The sequence below is a fragment of the Tamandua tetradactyla genome, chromosome 21, assembly GCF_023851605.1.
Source record: "Tamandua tetradactyla isolate mTamTet1 chromosome 21, mTamTet1.pri, whole genome shotgun sequence".
NCBI classification, from domain to species: Eukaryota; Metazoa; Chordata; class Mammalia; order Pilosa; family Myrmecophagidae; genus Tamandua; species Tamandua tetradactyla.
Window position 1 is genome coordinate 43755721 of NC_135347.1, and position 12398 is coordinate 43768118.

The following is a 12398-nucleotide window of genomic DNA, read 5'->3' on the forward strand; positions in this document are numbered from 1 at the left end:
CTTAATAGAAATTATGACAAACGATTTGGGGAGGATGTAAGAAGCAGGAGGTGGTATGAAAATCACAAAAGCTAACTTCTCAACTATCATGATAGGAAACTAATAGATAATGTCTAAAGTCGATAATAAATAAATACTACAGCCATATCATTTACAAATCTAGACCAGGTAAGAAGACTCAATGTGATTCTTCCTGAGGCAGTGGGCTAAGAAGTGAGGTGATGTGAGGCAAGAGAATGCTCTTTTTGTTGTGCTTTTAGTACAATTTCAGTTCTTAGCAATGTTTACGCATTGATAAAAATAACTTTTAAAATGAATTTAAAATTTAAAAAGAAAAACTCGCAGTACTTGGGGGAGTTTGAATAACAAAGTGAACAAGCATGTCTAACATATACCTTTTTTATCAACTCTAAGATGTATATAAATTTCATATTTGAACACCTTTGAAATTTTGCCAGTGTTATGGCTACTGTGAACAATCAGAAATACTTGCTGTATCAGATAAAGTGGGCCCAGCAGACTTAATGATACAAAGATATCTGTGAAAACAAGAGAAGAGAAGAGCAAGAATCAATGTGGAGTTGGCAACTAAAGAAAGAGATCTCTTTTCAGTTGTATACAAATATATAATTAGTGCTTTGCAAATACGTGATTTGCACTCAACAGCATGAAAAATTCAAGGGATGAAAAAACAAACTGGAAATCAATAAATGGTTAAAAACAAATAAAATTAATCTGAAATCAATTCTGATGGCAAATATCTTACTTCAGCAAGCCAGCCCTGGAGAAGTCATTATTTCTGCTATACAATGCAAGGAGCCCCTTGCATTATCTAGCTAAATTTGCCACTAGAAGACAGGTTGGCGATTTCATAGAACTCATCATGGCTTGTAAAGTTACTAGTGATAGTGCAGGGGCATAACTGTTCTTCAGTGCAAACCATTAACTTAGTTCTCACATTTTTTTTTTTCCATATTCTACTGCATTATGTTCTCAGTTCCCGTAATGGCTACAATCTGGCTAGGAACATTTGATTGATGTAATCAGAGTATTGGAAATAATGAGTCTAATGATTACAAGCATCAAGTAATTATTACATGAAAGCCTCATGTTATGAACTTCAGCCATACAAGGTGACAATCGAGAACAAAACAAGTATCATCGTATGTTGAAGATGGAAACCAGTGAGTCATCAAAGCCAAAGAAGTCCTCACCTCGAACCACCCCACTTCTGCCACATTCCTCATTCTTACTCCTCATGCTTACTCCTCATGCTTACTCCTCATGCTTTCTCCTCATGCTTACTCCTCATGCTTTCTCCTCGTGCTTACTCCTCATGCTTACTCCTCATGCTTACTCCTCATGCTTTCTCCTCGTGCTTACTCCTCGTGCTTACTCCTCATGCTTTCTCCTCATGCTTACTCCTCGTGCTTTCTCCTCATGCTTACTCCTCATGCTTACTCCTCATGCTTTCTCCTCATGCTTTCTCCTCCAACACCCTCCCGGACGCTGAGAATAACCCACTCATCTTAATTTTCAGAAAACAATGCAGTTTCTGCCTGTGGACCTTCTTCTTCAATTGTTTTTATTTTTTTCAAAGTTTTCGGGTGCCTTAAAGGTAAAGAATACATTTTGGTGGGTTTTGCTGATTCTCATGTTAGTGTTCTTTAAGATGCTGAGAAGCAGGCTTTCTCAGGCCTGCTTTATCTCTTTCCCCAATGGCAAATATTAAAAATAGATATTCTATTAAAATAAAAAAACATTAAACCTCCTAGTCCAGGAGAAAGGTTTATCTCTGTAGGGAATATGTGGTAACTTAATTCCCTTTTTTATATATTTCCTTAAACTGAATTTTATATTCATGTTTATAATTAACCAGTGTTTAAGTTGAAGTTCCATGGTGATATGGATATTTATTGTAATGTTTATGCTGTCAATTTTTTCCCCAAAGATGCTAAAATGTTGCCGTGGGGCCTGGCGTAAGTCCTGCCTGTTTTACCTTCCTTCAAAGCAGACTACAATGGGAGCCTCTGGTGGAAAGCCTGCGTGAATCCTCTGTCCCTTGTGGCTATTTCACTGTCTGTGTGTTTGTTTTTTCCCTTCCTCTTATTCCCAGCAGTATATCAAGGGCTGGCAATGGGAGTAGATCTCCCCAGCACAGGCAATAAGAGGAGAATTTCAAAACAGTAATCAACCTACTCAGAGTCAATCAGCTTTTTATTATCACCATGTGCCAGCAATTAAACAATGTTCATGATCAAATTTACTCTCCCCAAAATATGTTGCCGATGTTCTAAATAAATGTTGCACTTTGGTGAGTTTTCATAATATACATGTAAGCTTCAAATCAGCACAATTTTATGACTTATCCTCTAAGCATTGTATTCTCCAAAGAAATTAATTCAGAGAACACCCAGTTACATAATCACCCCCCATGCACACGTGAATCAGCTACAGGAATTCCTTTGGAGAGTAATTCCTAAGGTAACAGATCTTTCGACTTGCTTCTAGTTCTGGAACTATCTTCATCCGCTAAGAGATATTTATTCTTACTTTTAAACAGCAGAGTCAAAATAAACAATGGCAGTGCAGTGATTGCATAAACAAAGAAACAGGACTCAGTTACCTCAATTATGTCACCCTGTGTGACCTCATGGAGTTTGTTGCATTTAAAATTTTTTAAACTGAAACAGTGTGCAAACAGCAATGGCTAATATTTTTGCTTGGTAAGTGCAAATTTTAGCTCATATGTGAAATATATTCATTTGTTTTATGATCATTATTGAAAATAAGTTTGTTATATAAAGGAGTTCCAAAATCATGGAATGTTGTGTTATGGGGTCACATAATTGGATTCACCACTGCCCACTATCACCCTCCTTCCTTACTCAGATTCTAGATAGTATGAGACACCCATAAACAAAATCTTTTATTGCTGCTGAAACAAAACATGTATTATCATTTAACTTGAGCCACATGGAACTAATTTCAGAAGGCCCTCTAAAAAAAGTTACAATCAAATAATTTAAATATGTATAAATAAATAAACAGGCAGGCATGTGTACCTATACATACATAAAACTATAAAACACAGGGCATGTGTATATATGTTTGTATATGTATTAGATCATATATTTTCTTGGAAAACATTTTAAACACCCTTCTAAATAATTCTTGGTTTAAAGAAGAAATTAAAACTGAACATACATGACATTTAGAAATGAGTAGCAGTAAGAAGCAACTATATACCAAATTTGTGGAACGTGGACAAGATAAAATCGAAGGGGAAATTCAGAAGCATAATGTCCTTATTAGAAAACAAAGTATATTGGTAACAAGTGAATTAAACTTTTAATCCAAGAAGCTAGGAGGAATACTTATTCTATACAAAAAGGAGAAAAAGAGAATAGTAAAAGTTAGTACAATAGAATATCTGTACTAAATATAATAAACACACTAAAGTTTAATAATAATTTATAAATATCTCCTATAAATGGATAAAGAAATAACAAAAAAAATTATTTAAATGGGCTAATCATGTGAAATAGTAAGTAGCATAGAAAAGTGCTTGAACTCATTACCAATCAAGGAATATTGCAAATGTAAACAAGAAGACAAAAATTTTCCCCATCAGATGGGCATAATTTAAGACTGATAATATCCAGGAACAGAAAATCCACGGAAAATTGAGAACTCTGATACATTGTTGATGGAGTTAGAATTAGTGCAGCCTTTTGGAAGAAAATCTAACAGTACTTAAGAATACAAATGACCAGACTCTTTTGACATGAAAATGCAATTGGAATTAGTACTACAGAAAGGCTTGATCACATGCACATAAAGATATTTGTATGAGAATATTTGTTGCATAACTTTTTACAATATTAAAAAATAGGAAATAATCTAAAAGTCAATCAATGGCATTACCATCTTAGGGGATATTACACTGACATTGAATGGAACAATGTAGATCTGTATGTACATACTAAAATGAAAAGACACAATTTTCTTAAGCCCATAAATATATTATTAAATGAAGGAAGTCAAGTTACAGAGAACCATATATAGCCCATTTTGAAAATATTTTTTTAAAACACAAGTAAATCTGCACACATATCTGTGCCAGCTTGAAAATATTATGCACCCCAGAAAAGTCACATTTTAATCCTGACCCAGGCAGCAATTTCTTTTAATCCTGATTCAATACTATAGGGCTGAAACTTTTGAGTAGAATTTCTCCACACCCAATTGTAGTTGTGGCCTTTTGATTAGACGGAGATGTGGCTCTGCCCATTCAGGGTGAGTCTTGATTAGTTTACTAGAGTCCTTTAAAAGAGGAAACATTTTGAAGAAAACAGGGAGTTGATGCAGATAGTAACAGAGACCACACAATCAGCGACTTTTAGAGAAGAGCAAAGAAAATGCCCCCAGAGAACCTATTTGAAACCAGAAGCCAAGTATGCCAGCGGATGTCAGCCACATGTCTTTCCAGCTAACAGAGGTATTCCAGATCCATTGGCCTTCTTGAATTAAGGTATCTTTTCCTGGATACCTCAGTTTGGACATGTTTATAAGTTTACAGCTAAAAACTTGCAACTTATTAAATTTAAAAGCCATTCCATTTCTTGTATATTGCATTCTAGTAGCTTAACAAACTAATACAATATCTTTATAAACAAATGCATGGGAAGATATCTGGAAGAACATACAAAAAGAAAAACAAATCTGTTTCCACTTGGGATCACCCTGGAATTGGGCTGGGGAGAGTAATAGAGTATTTTAATTTTCCTTCCATATACTTCTGCATTATTTGAAATTCTTATAAGAATATATTAATGAATAATTTTGTATTGTAAAATGCATAACTATTTTAAAGGACAGCACAAGAGTGCTGAAAGATAATGATAGAAGACAACCAAGGTAACATCAGAAGACAGGATGGTTGTTGCATGATCTCGGGAACCATTCTATCTGAATAAAAGTCCTTCTGCTAATGCTTACTGTGTGATCTTGAAAAGATAATCAACCTCTTTTTATCTCAGTTTGCTCATCTATGAGAGAGGGGTAACCTAATAAGATTAATATTGTTGTAAGCATTATCTAAGTTCATGTGTGCAGTGTCCTCAGACAAGGGCCTAGCATATATAAAACACTCAAAGTTTATATGAAAATATCTGACCTTATTAAAATAAAGGAAGGAACATTTTCCAAGAAGAAATGTTTGCTATTCCTAAATTGGGAATGGATATGAAAAGAAGGGAAAAAATTTGAGATATTTTCACATTTGAGAAGGATGTATAAGAAGAATAGTTGAAGGTTAATAAGAAATGAAAAGTGGGGGTATAAAAGTGTGAATGCCTTTAACAGAATTATGAGAAAAAAAAATGAAGTGATGAGTATATAGATCAATTTGTGGAGCAGACTTGAAGGAAATGTTTTTTAAAATAAAAGTCTTCAATATATTTGCAGCAACTAAAAATGGAATCAGTAGACAAAAGACTGAAAAGGTATTGGTGGGTGTGATGGTTGGGTTCTGGTGCCATGTGATGATGCCCAGTTGTCTGATCAGGCAAGCACCTGCCTGCCTATTGCAGTAAGGGTATTTCATGGTTGGTTGATAAACTGGAAGACTGGTGTATTAAATCATCAGTCAGTTGATTGCATCTGTGGCTGATAGCATCTGTGATTAACTAAGGCGTGTCTCCCACAAATGAGATAACCCAATCACTGGAAGACTTTCGAGGAAAAAGAAAAACTTTTTCACTGCTTTGTCAGCCAGCAAGCCTCTCCTGTGGCATTTGTCCAGAACCTTCATTGGAGTTACCAGCTTCATAGCCTGCCTTATGGATTTGGGACTCTTCTATTCCCATGGCTGTGCAAGACACCTTTATAAATCACATATTTACAGATCTCTCCTGTTGGTTCTGTTACTCTAGAGAACCCTGACTAACACAATGGGTAAGGGTGACTGATGGACCCAGAAGGAAGAGGAGATGGAACTGAGGCACAATAACAGAGTTTGTAGGTATTATTTCCAAATAGGAATTGAAGCATGAATTTGACAGTCCAAAAAGTAAACCTAACATAGAATTGTAGAATTGTAACTCAGGAAATTGAAATTTGCTTTGTACTGAGAATACTTACAGAGTTGATATAGATCAAAGGAGTAGGTTCCATGGTAGCTTAGGAGATAACAATGGCTATCATATTAGATGACAAATTGGGGCAGTAAAAGGACAGGAGGAAATTGCAAAGGCTGAGAGCTATTGATGAAAGTTGAAAAGAATTGTGGAGATATGAGGGAAAGCTAAATCTAGGTGTGGAAGCTTAAGAGAGCGTGTACTAAATCAATCAGTTACAAGAAACTCTGAAGTTGAAGTGAGATGTTCAAACTCTTCTCCAGCACAGGAAATAATGGAATTGCTTAAAAGAACTATCTATACTAATCTCTAAGGAATTCTGACCTTACTTTTTTATTGCCATCAGCTCTTTTATAATATTGATAGCATTTTAAACACTATGTAATTAATTTGTATCTCAAATGTATTTGATCATAGCACATTGTATTTATTACTACGTTTTAAAATAAAGTTAGTATATCTAGCATATTTGTTAACTCCTAAATTTAGGAGCCTACATTTGATTTTATCACTTTAGCAACACCTGTAGTACAATTCTGACTGAATACCAAGAGTTAGATCAGATTCCAGGATGTTAAAAATATTGCTTTTACTTCAGACACAAGCCACAAAATTGGTGGTTCTTAGAACCTCCCACACTTCTGATCGATTGGCTATAAATTTAGGGTTCCCACCATCTTCTCAGTTTCTATAGTTCACTAGAATGACTCGCAGAACTCAGGAAAATGCTATACTTAACTATTACAGATTTATTATAGCATAAAGGATACAATTAAGGATCAGTCAAAGGGGAGATGTATGGGGCAAGGTGTGGGACGGCTCTCAAACACAAAATGGAGTCAGGACACATCACCACCCCAGAATATCCATGTGTATTACCAAGAAGAGAAGCTCACACAAGTTCATGTCCAAAGATTATCCTGGATCTCATGATTGTTTGAATCAATGCTCACAAGGTTGTACTCAATCTCCAGCCCCTTTCCCCTCCCAGGACAAGCTGATAGGAAGTGGCTTAAAGGCTCAACCTCCTAACCACATCTTTGGTCTTTCTGGCATGACGAGCCTGAGTGTGGCAGGTGTGGTCTGGGGCCCACCATGATTAACAAAAGATCCTCTGAGCACGGGAAATTCGAAGCATTGACAGGTCAGTTCCCAGGAGCTGGGGCAAAGGCAAGACCTCTTTTTGGAGGCCAAATTTCTTACTCTACATTAAAAAAATGGATGTGAAGAAGAACCACAAGCATACTTTCAGTGACCTTAGTTAACAGCTAACTCCATTCATGTCTGTCATGTTCTAAATCCCTTGGCAAAATATGATATATAAAGAAAAGTGAGACCAGGATGAAGAGTGAGTGTGCAGGACACATGGTATTTGTTCTAGTTTGCTAGCTGCCGGAATGCAATATACCAGAAACGGAATGGCTTTTAACAAGGGGAATTTAATGAGTTGCTAGTTTACAGTTCTAAGGCCGAGAATTAAAACAAGTCTATAGAAAAGTCCAATCAAAGGCATCCAGGGAAAGATACCTTGGTTCAAGAAGGCCAATGAAGTTCAGGGTTTCTCTCTCATCTGGAAAGGCACATGGCGAACACAGTCAGGGCTTCTCTCTCAGCTGGAAAGGCACATGGCAAACGCAGTCAGGGCTTCTCTCTCGGCTGGAAGGGCACATGGCAGACACGGCGTCATCTGCTAGCTTACTCTCCTGGCTTCTGGTTTCATGAAGCTCCCCGGGAGGCGTTTCCTTCTTCATCTCCAAAGGTCGCTGGCTGGTGGACTCTCTGCTTTGTAGTGTTGCAGCATTCTCTGCTCTCTCTGAATCTCTCTCTCCAAAACGTTTCCTCTTTTATAGGACTTCAGAAACTAATCAAGACCCACTCAGATGGGTGGAGACATGTCATCCCCTAATCCAGTTTAACAACCGTTCTTAACTAAATCTCATCAACCAGGGAGATGATCCCATCACAGTCCCAAATACACAGCATTGAATAGAAACTATTCTACCTTTAAGAAATGGGATTTATATTAAAACATGACTTTTCTTAGGGGGCATACTTCCTTTCAAACCAGCACAGTATTCATTCCTCCACATACTCTGACACATCTGTCCCATGCCTACTGCTACTGCAGTGTGACTTCTCTCTTCTTCATTAGGTGTTTTGAGAGAAGACAAAAGAAAGAGAGCTCTAACTCATGAAGAAAATGAAAAGTGGCAATGTAAGCCTTTATGTCATAGGAATGCACTTTTGTGCATAGGTACAGGATACTTGAAACTAGTACGACTGTACATTACTTTAAGCAATCCAAATATGTAAAAATAAATATGTGCAAAATGCAAGTAAGAAGGTTATTATTCACTTTAGAAAAAACTATTTCATTTCATGAATGTTTTCTCTTGAGGTTTTTTTAATTAGCAAGGAACCCCAGGGCACTAAACATAAGATTTGATTTATACACAATACTTTACAAACGTATCAAATTCTGCCAAAATACCAATAGCAGAAACATAGCTTTGCCCAGTGTGGGCCTATAATAATAAATCTACAGTACTAAGGTTCTAATGCAAGCAAGAATGATATTTTATAAACGTAATAACATTTTTTGGTGGATAGAGTGACTTTCCTAAGCTATTTATAAAGTGAAATTTTAAAAGAATTAATAAACAGGAAGTTTCTGTTCAACAAGTGGATTGGCTGAATCAGACTTATTTTTTTGTTTTAGCTGTAAAATTTAAGAAAGTGCTTTCTAATGTATGTTTGAACACTTGTGTCCTTTTTCTGATCTTAGATCTCTATAACACTGAAGGTAGAAACTTTACCAGGCTTTATCCCTTTTTGATATCTAATTAAAGCTGATTCAGAGGAGAATTTATCAGTATGTCTTTTCCCTCATATTTCATTTATGGATATGGACAGCCACCCATTTTTACCATGCACTGTATGTTGAAAGATCAAATACATCAGCATAATTTAAATAAATCTGAGCCCAATAAATTCCCACTGGATGCAAGACCACAAATGGAAACAAGAATAGAGGCATGTTCAATGACATTAAAATGCAACTAATTTAAAACACAAAGGAAATACATTTCTATGGACTGTCTAATAAATCTACAGCACTCATTTCCACAGAATTTTAGTGAGCCAAATACACGGCAACTTTCAAGAAAGAATTACATATTCATAGCATGGAAACAAAATATTTGTGACTATGAAGCTACGTGGACTATCAATTTACATGCTTTGTTTTTGAGTCAAAAGAGACTCCATCCAACTATTTTAGATTAGTTCTCTTTAAGAAAGCCAAACAAGTAAATGCTCCTTGATAATTAGGGAATGTTTCAAAGTAAAAATCTCTTTAGGTTTGGTATATTTATTTAGTTAGTTCTTTTATTTTATGGCGGGGCTTATTTCAAATGGTACTGGGGTTAGAGATAACAACCAACATCTCAAACATCTTTGGCTTGATTATGTGATATCAATAGATCTTTGGCTTAATCAAATTAATTTGTCCAAAAGACTGGGTGATATACAATATATACAAATATGATTATATAAGAGTATTAATGGCATGGAAGGGAAGAAAAAGAAGAGAAAAAAAAGAGAGGGAGTGAGGGATGGATGGAATAAAGAAAGAGGGTGAGAGATAACAGCATGGCAGGAGCCACAGAGTAGTTCTAATCCAAAATGAAAATAAGCAATCAAGTTTTGCAAATGAAAGAGCCAAAGTTTTTAGCTTTCCCTCCTTATCGCTCTTCTTTCTGAATGCATAGGCTTCCATTATAGCACTAGGTACTGTGATCCCAGTGTGTCCCTTTTTATTCCTCCTCCCGCGCTAGCAATTACTAAAGAATAGAGGCTTCTATAAATTTCTTTTTATCCAGATACCTTCCTACCAATCTTTCTGAGGGTTAAAAAAGACAATTGTTCTTTCCTATGAGCCCAACCTCCTGAACGCCATTAGTGAACTCTTAAAATTCCTGGCCCCTGATCCTTCCATTCCTTCAACTATTTAGTGAGCAATCTACTATATTTCAGTCACTTTAGTAGGCTCTAGAAATATAGCAGTAAAAAAGAAAAAATAGGCAAAGATCATTTCCCTCATGAAGCTTATACTCTAATAGAGAGGGCAGGGAGAAGATTTATAAACAAAACAAATAAATAAAATATATGGATGGTGACAAGTGCTTTGGGAAAAAACAAAAGAGCAAATGTGGGTAGAGAGTATTTTTGAGTATTGGGGGAAGGGTGCAATTTTAATTAGAGTGATGCTCTAGTTTCCTAGGCTGCTCACAGCAAATAACACGAAACAGGTTGACGTAAACAGGGGAATTTATTAGTTTACAGTTTTGAGGCTAGGAAAATGTGCAGATTAAAGCATCATAAGGCAATCTTTTCTTCCAGAAGGCCAACTACCGGTGAATCTTGACTCCTCTGCCATAGAACAAGGCAACTGATAGTCTGCTGTTCTCTCTCTTCTCTTCTGGGTTTTGTTGATTTCAGCATCTTGCTTCTCTGGCTTTCTCTTTACTTGTCTGAATGAATTTCATTCTCTTATAATGGACTCCAGTAATAGAATTAAGACCTTTCCTGAATGAGGTGGGTCACACAAACCGAAATAGCCTCATCAAAATATCCTACTTACATTGTGTTTAGACCCATAAGAATGGATTAAATTTAAGAAGATGTTTTTCTGGAGTACATACAAATTAAACCACTGCACGTAGTCTGGAAAATCCTCACTGAAATGTGTCAGTTGAATATTGCATGAAGTGAAGGAATGAGTCAATGGTATATCTTGACAAGAGTATTCAAAGTGATGGGGGGAAAGGAATGAAAATTCCTGAGACATAACCCCATCTGAATGGTTGAGAAATAACAATTATGCCATTGTAGCTGGAACAGAGGGAGCAGGAACTGCAGCAGGAATACTAGGAGGTGACTGGGAGATGTAATACAGAATTTATAGGACCTTATTGACCCATATAAGGACCCTGGATTTAATTTTGAGAAAAACAAAGAGTATTTTGGTGGGATACTGTCAGACTCATGTCAAGATCCAAATTGCATTTGGATCCTGCATTTTAACAGGATCATTTTTGCATTATGTTGAGAATGAGTCTGAAATTCTGAGTAGAGAAATGTAGGGTGGAAGATGTAGAAATAAAAGTCACTATTACAGATGCAGTAGCTACAAAACCAGGAAGGTTGATCCAAAGGAAGCATATGAGAAGAATAATAAAATAGGGGCAGTGATGGAAACTTTCTGGGCACTGATATGTGAGGGATGGAAAGGAATGGATGAACTCTTAGAATCCTAGAAAAATCTTGTCAGAAAATTATGGAAAGAAATAAACAAATGCAAAAGGTAAGCAAAGACTATAGATTCGCTAAGGACCCAGATAAACTTAGATACAAAGTCTGCACTGACCTAAAGTCCATATAGCTGTTTGATTCAGTTAGCAATACTTCTATGTGAGTAGCAGCACAGAAGTCTGATTGAAGAATTGATCCAAAATTTTGGTTTTGCTGTATATGTGGGGTAAACAGTAGGAATATCAGATAACAGAAAATACTGATGGTAGACAGTAGACAATCAACCATGTTGTTCCAGGCAAGGAAAAGTAAATGAAGCTAAAAGAAAGATAAACAATGAGGAAATGTAAGGATCAAGAGACTAGGAGGTTAAAAAACAGATTTAATAGGAGTGATATTGAGATTGAGGACAAGGATGATGTGTTAAAGAGTTGTATATCAGTGTCTAAGATTTTTGATGTGTAACAGTTTTATATAATGTAACAGGACAAGGCCATTTGTGTGAAAGGCTGAAAATTTCAACAGAATTAAGGAATTGAGAAACCATGAGGCTAGAGTGATGGATAATCTACATAGAATATGAAGCCAACCCACTGCCAAAATATTCAATAAATATGAGGCAGTGACCAGGATGACAGAAATGTGAAGTAGAGTAGAGGGTGATAAAATGGAGCTGCATAAATTCAAAGGAATAAAAGGGTGATACATGAAGTTGGAGAAGCTATGGCATAAAAGTTTCTTGGAAGAGCTACTTGAGTTCCAACTGTACCTTGAGGACCTATGATACCGGGTAATAGGAGAATTAATGTCCCTCAGGAAAGAGTTTCAGAGGGAAACCATGTAGAAATTAGAGTGTGGAAGTGTTCCACAAAGAAGCAAGCTAATGGTGATTGTGGGTGAGTTTGTTTGCCATGGAAAAGGGATTACAAAGACAGTGACAAAAAA

At 36.2% G+C, this 12398-nt stretch overlaps 1 long non-coding RNA gene across 4 annotated transcripts in view; it reads right to left on the reverse strand.

Annotated features, from left to right (window-relative positions):
• LOC143665608 (uncharacterized) overlaps nucleotides 1-12398 on the reverse strand; it is a 154267-nt gene that overhangs the window by 35820 nt on the left and 106049 nt on the right. For 3 of the 4 annotated variants that reach the window (XR_013167112.1, XR_013167111.1, XR_013167110.1), the window contains one exon: nucleotides 384-539. The exons of the other annotated variant lie outside the window; for it this stretch is intronic. This is a non-coding gene — a long non-coding RNA (uncharacterized LOC143665608). Of the gene's footprint in view, nucleotides 1-383; nucleotides 540-12398 lie in introns of those variants that run through there. 4 annotated transcript variants of the gene reach the window in all.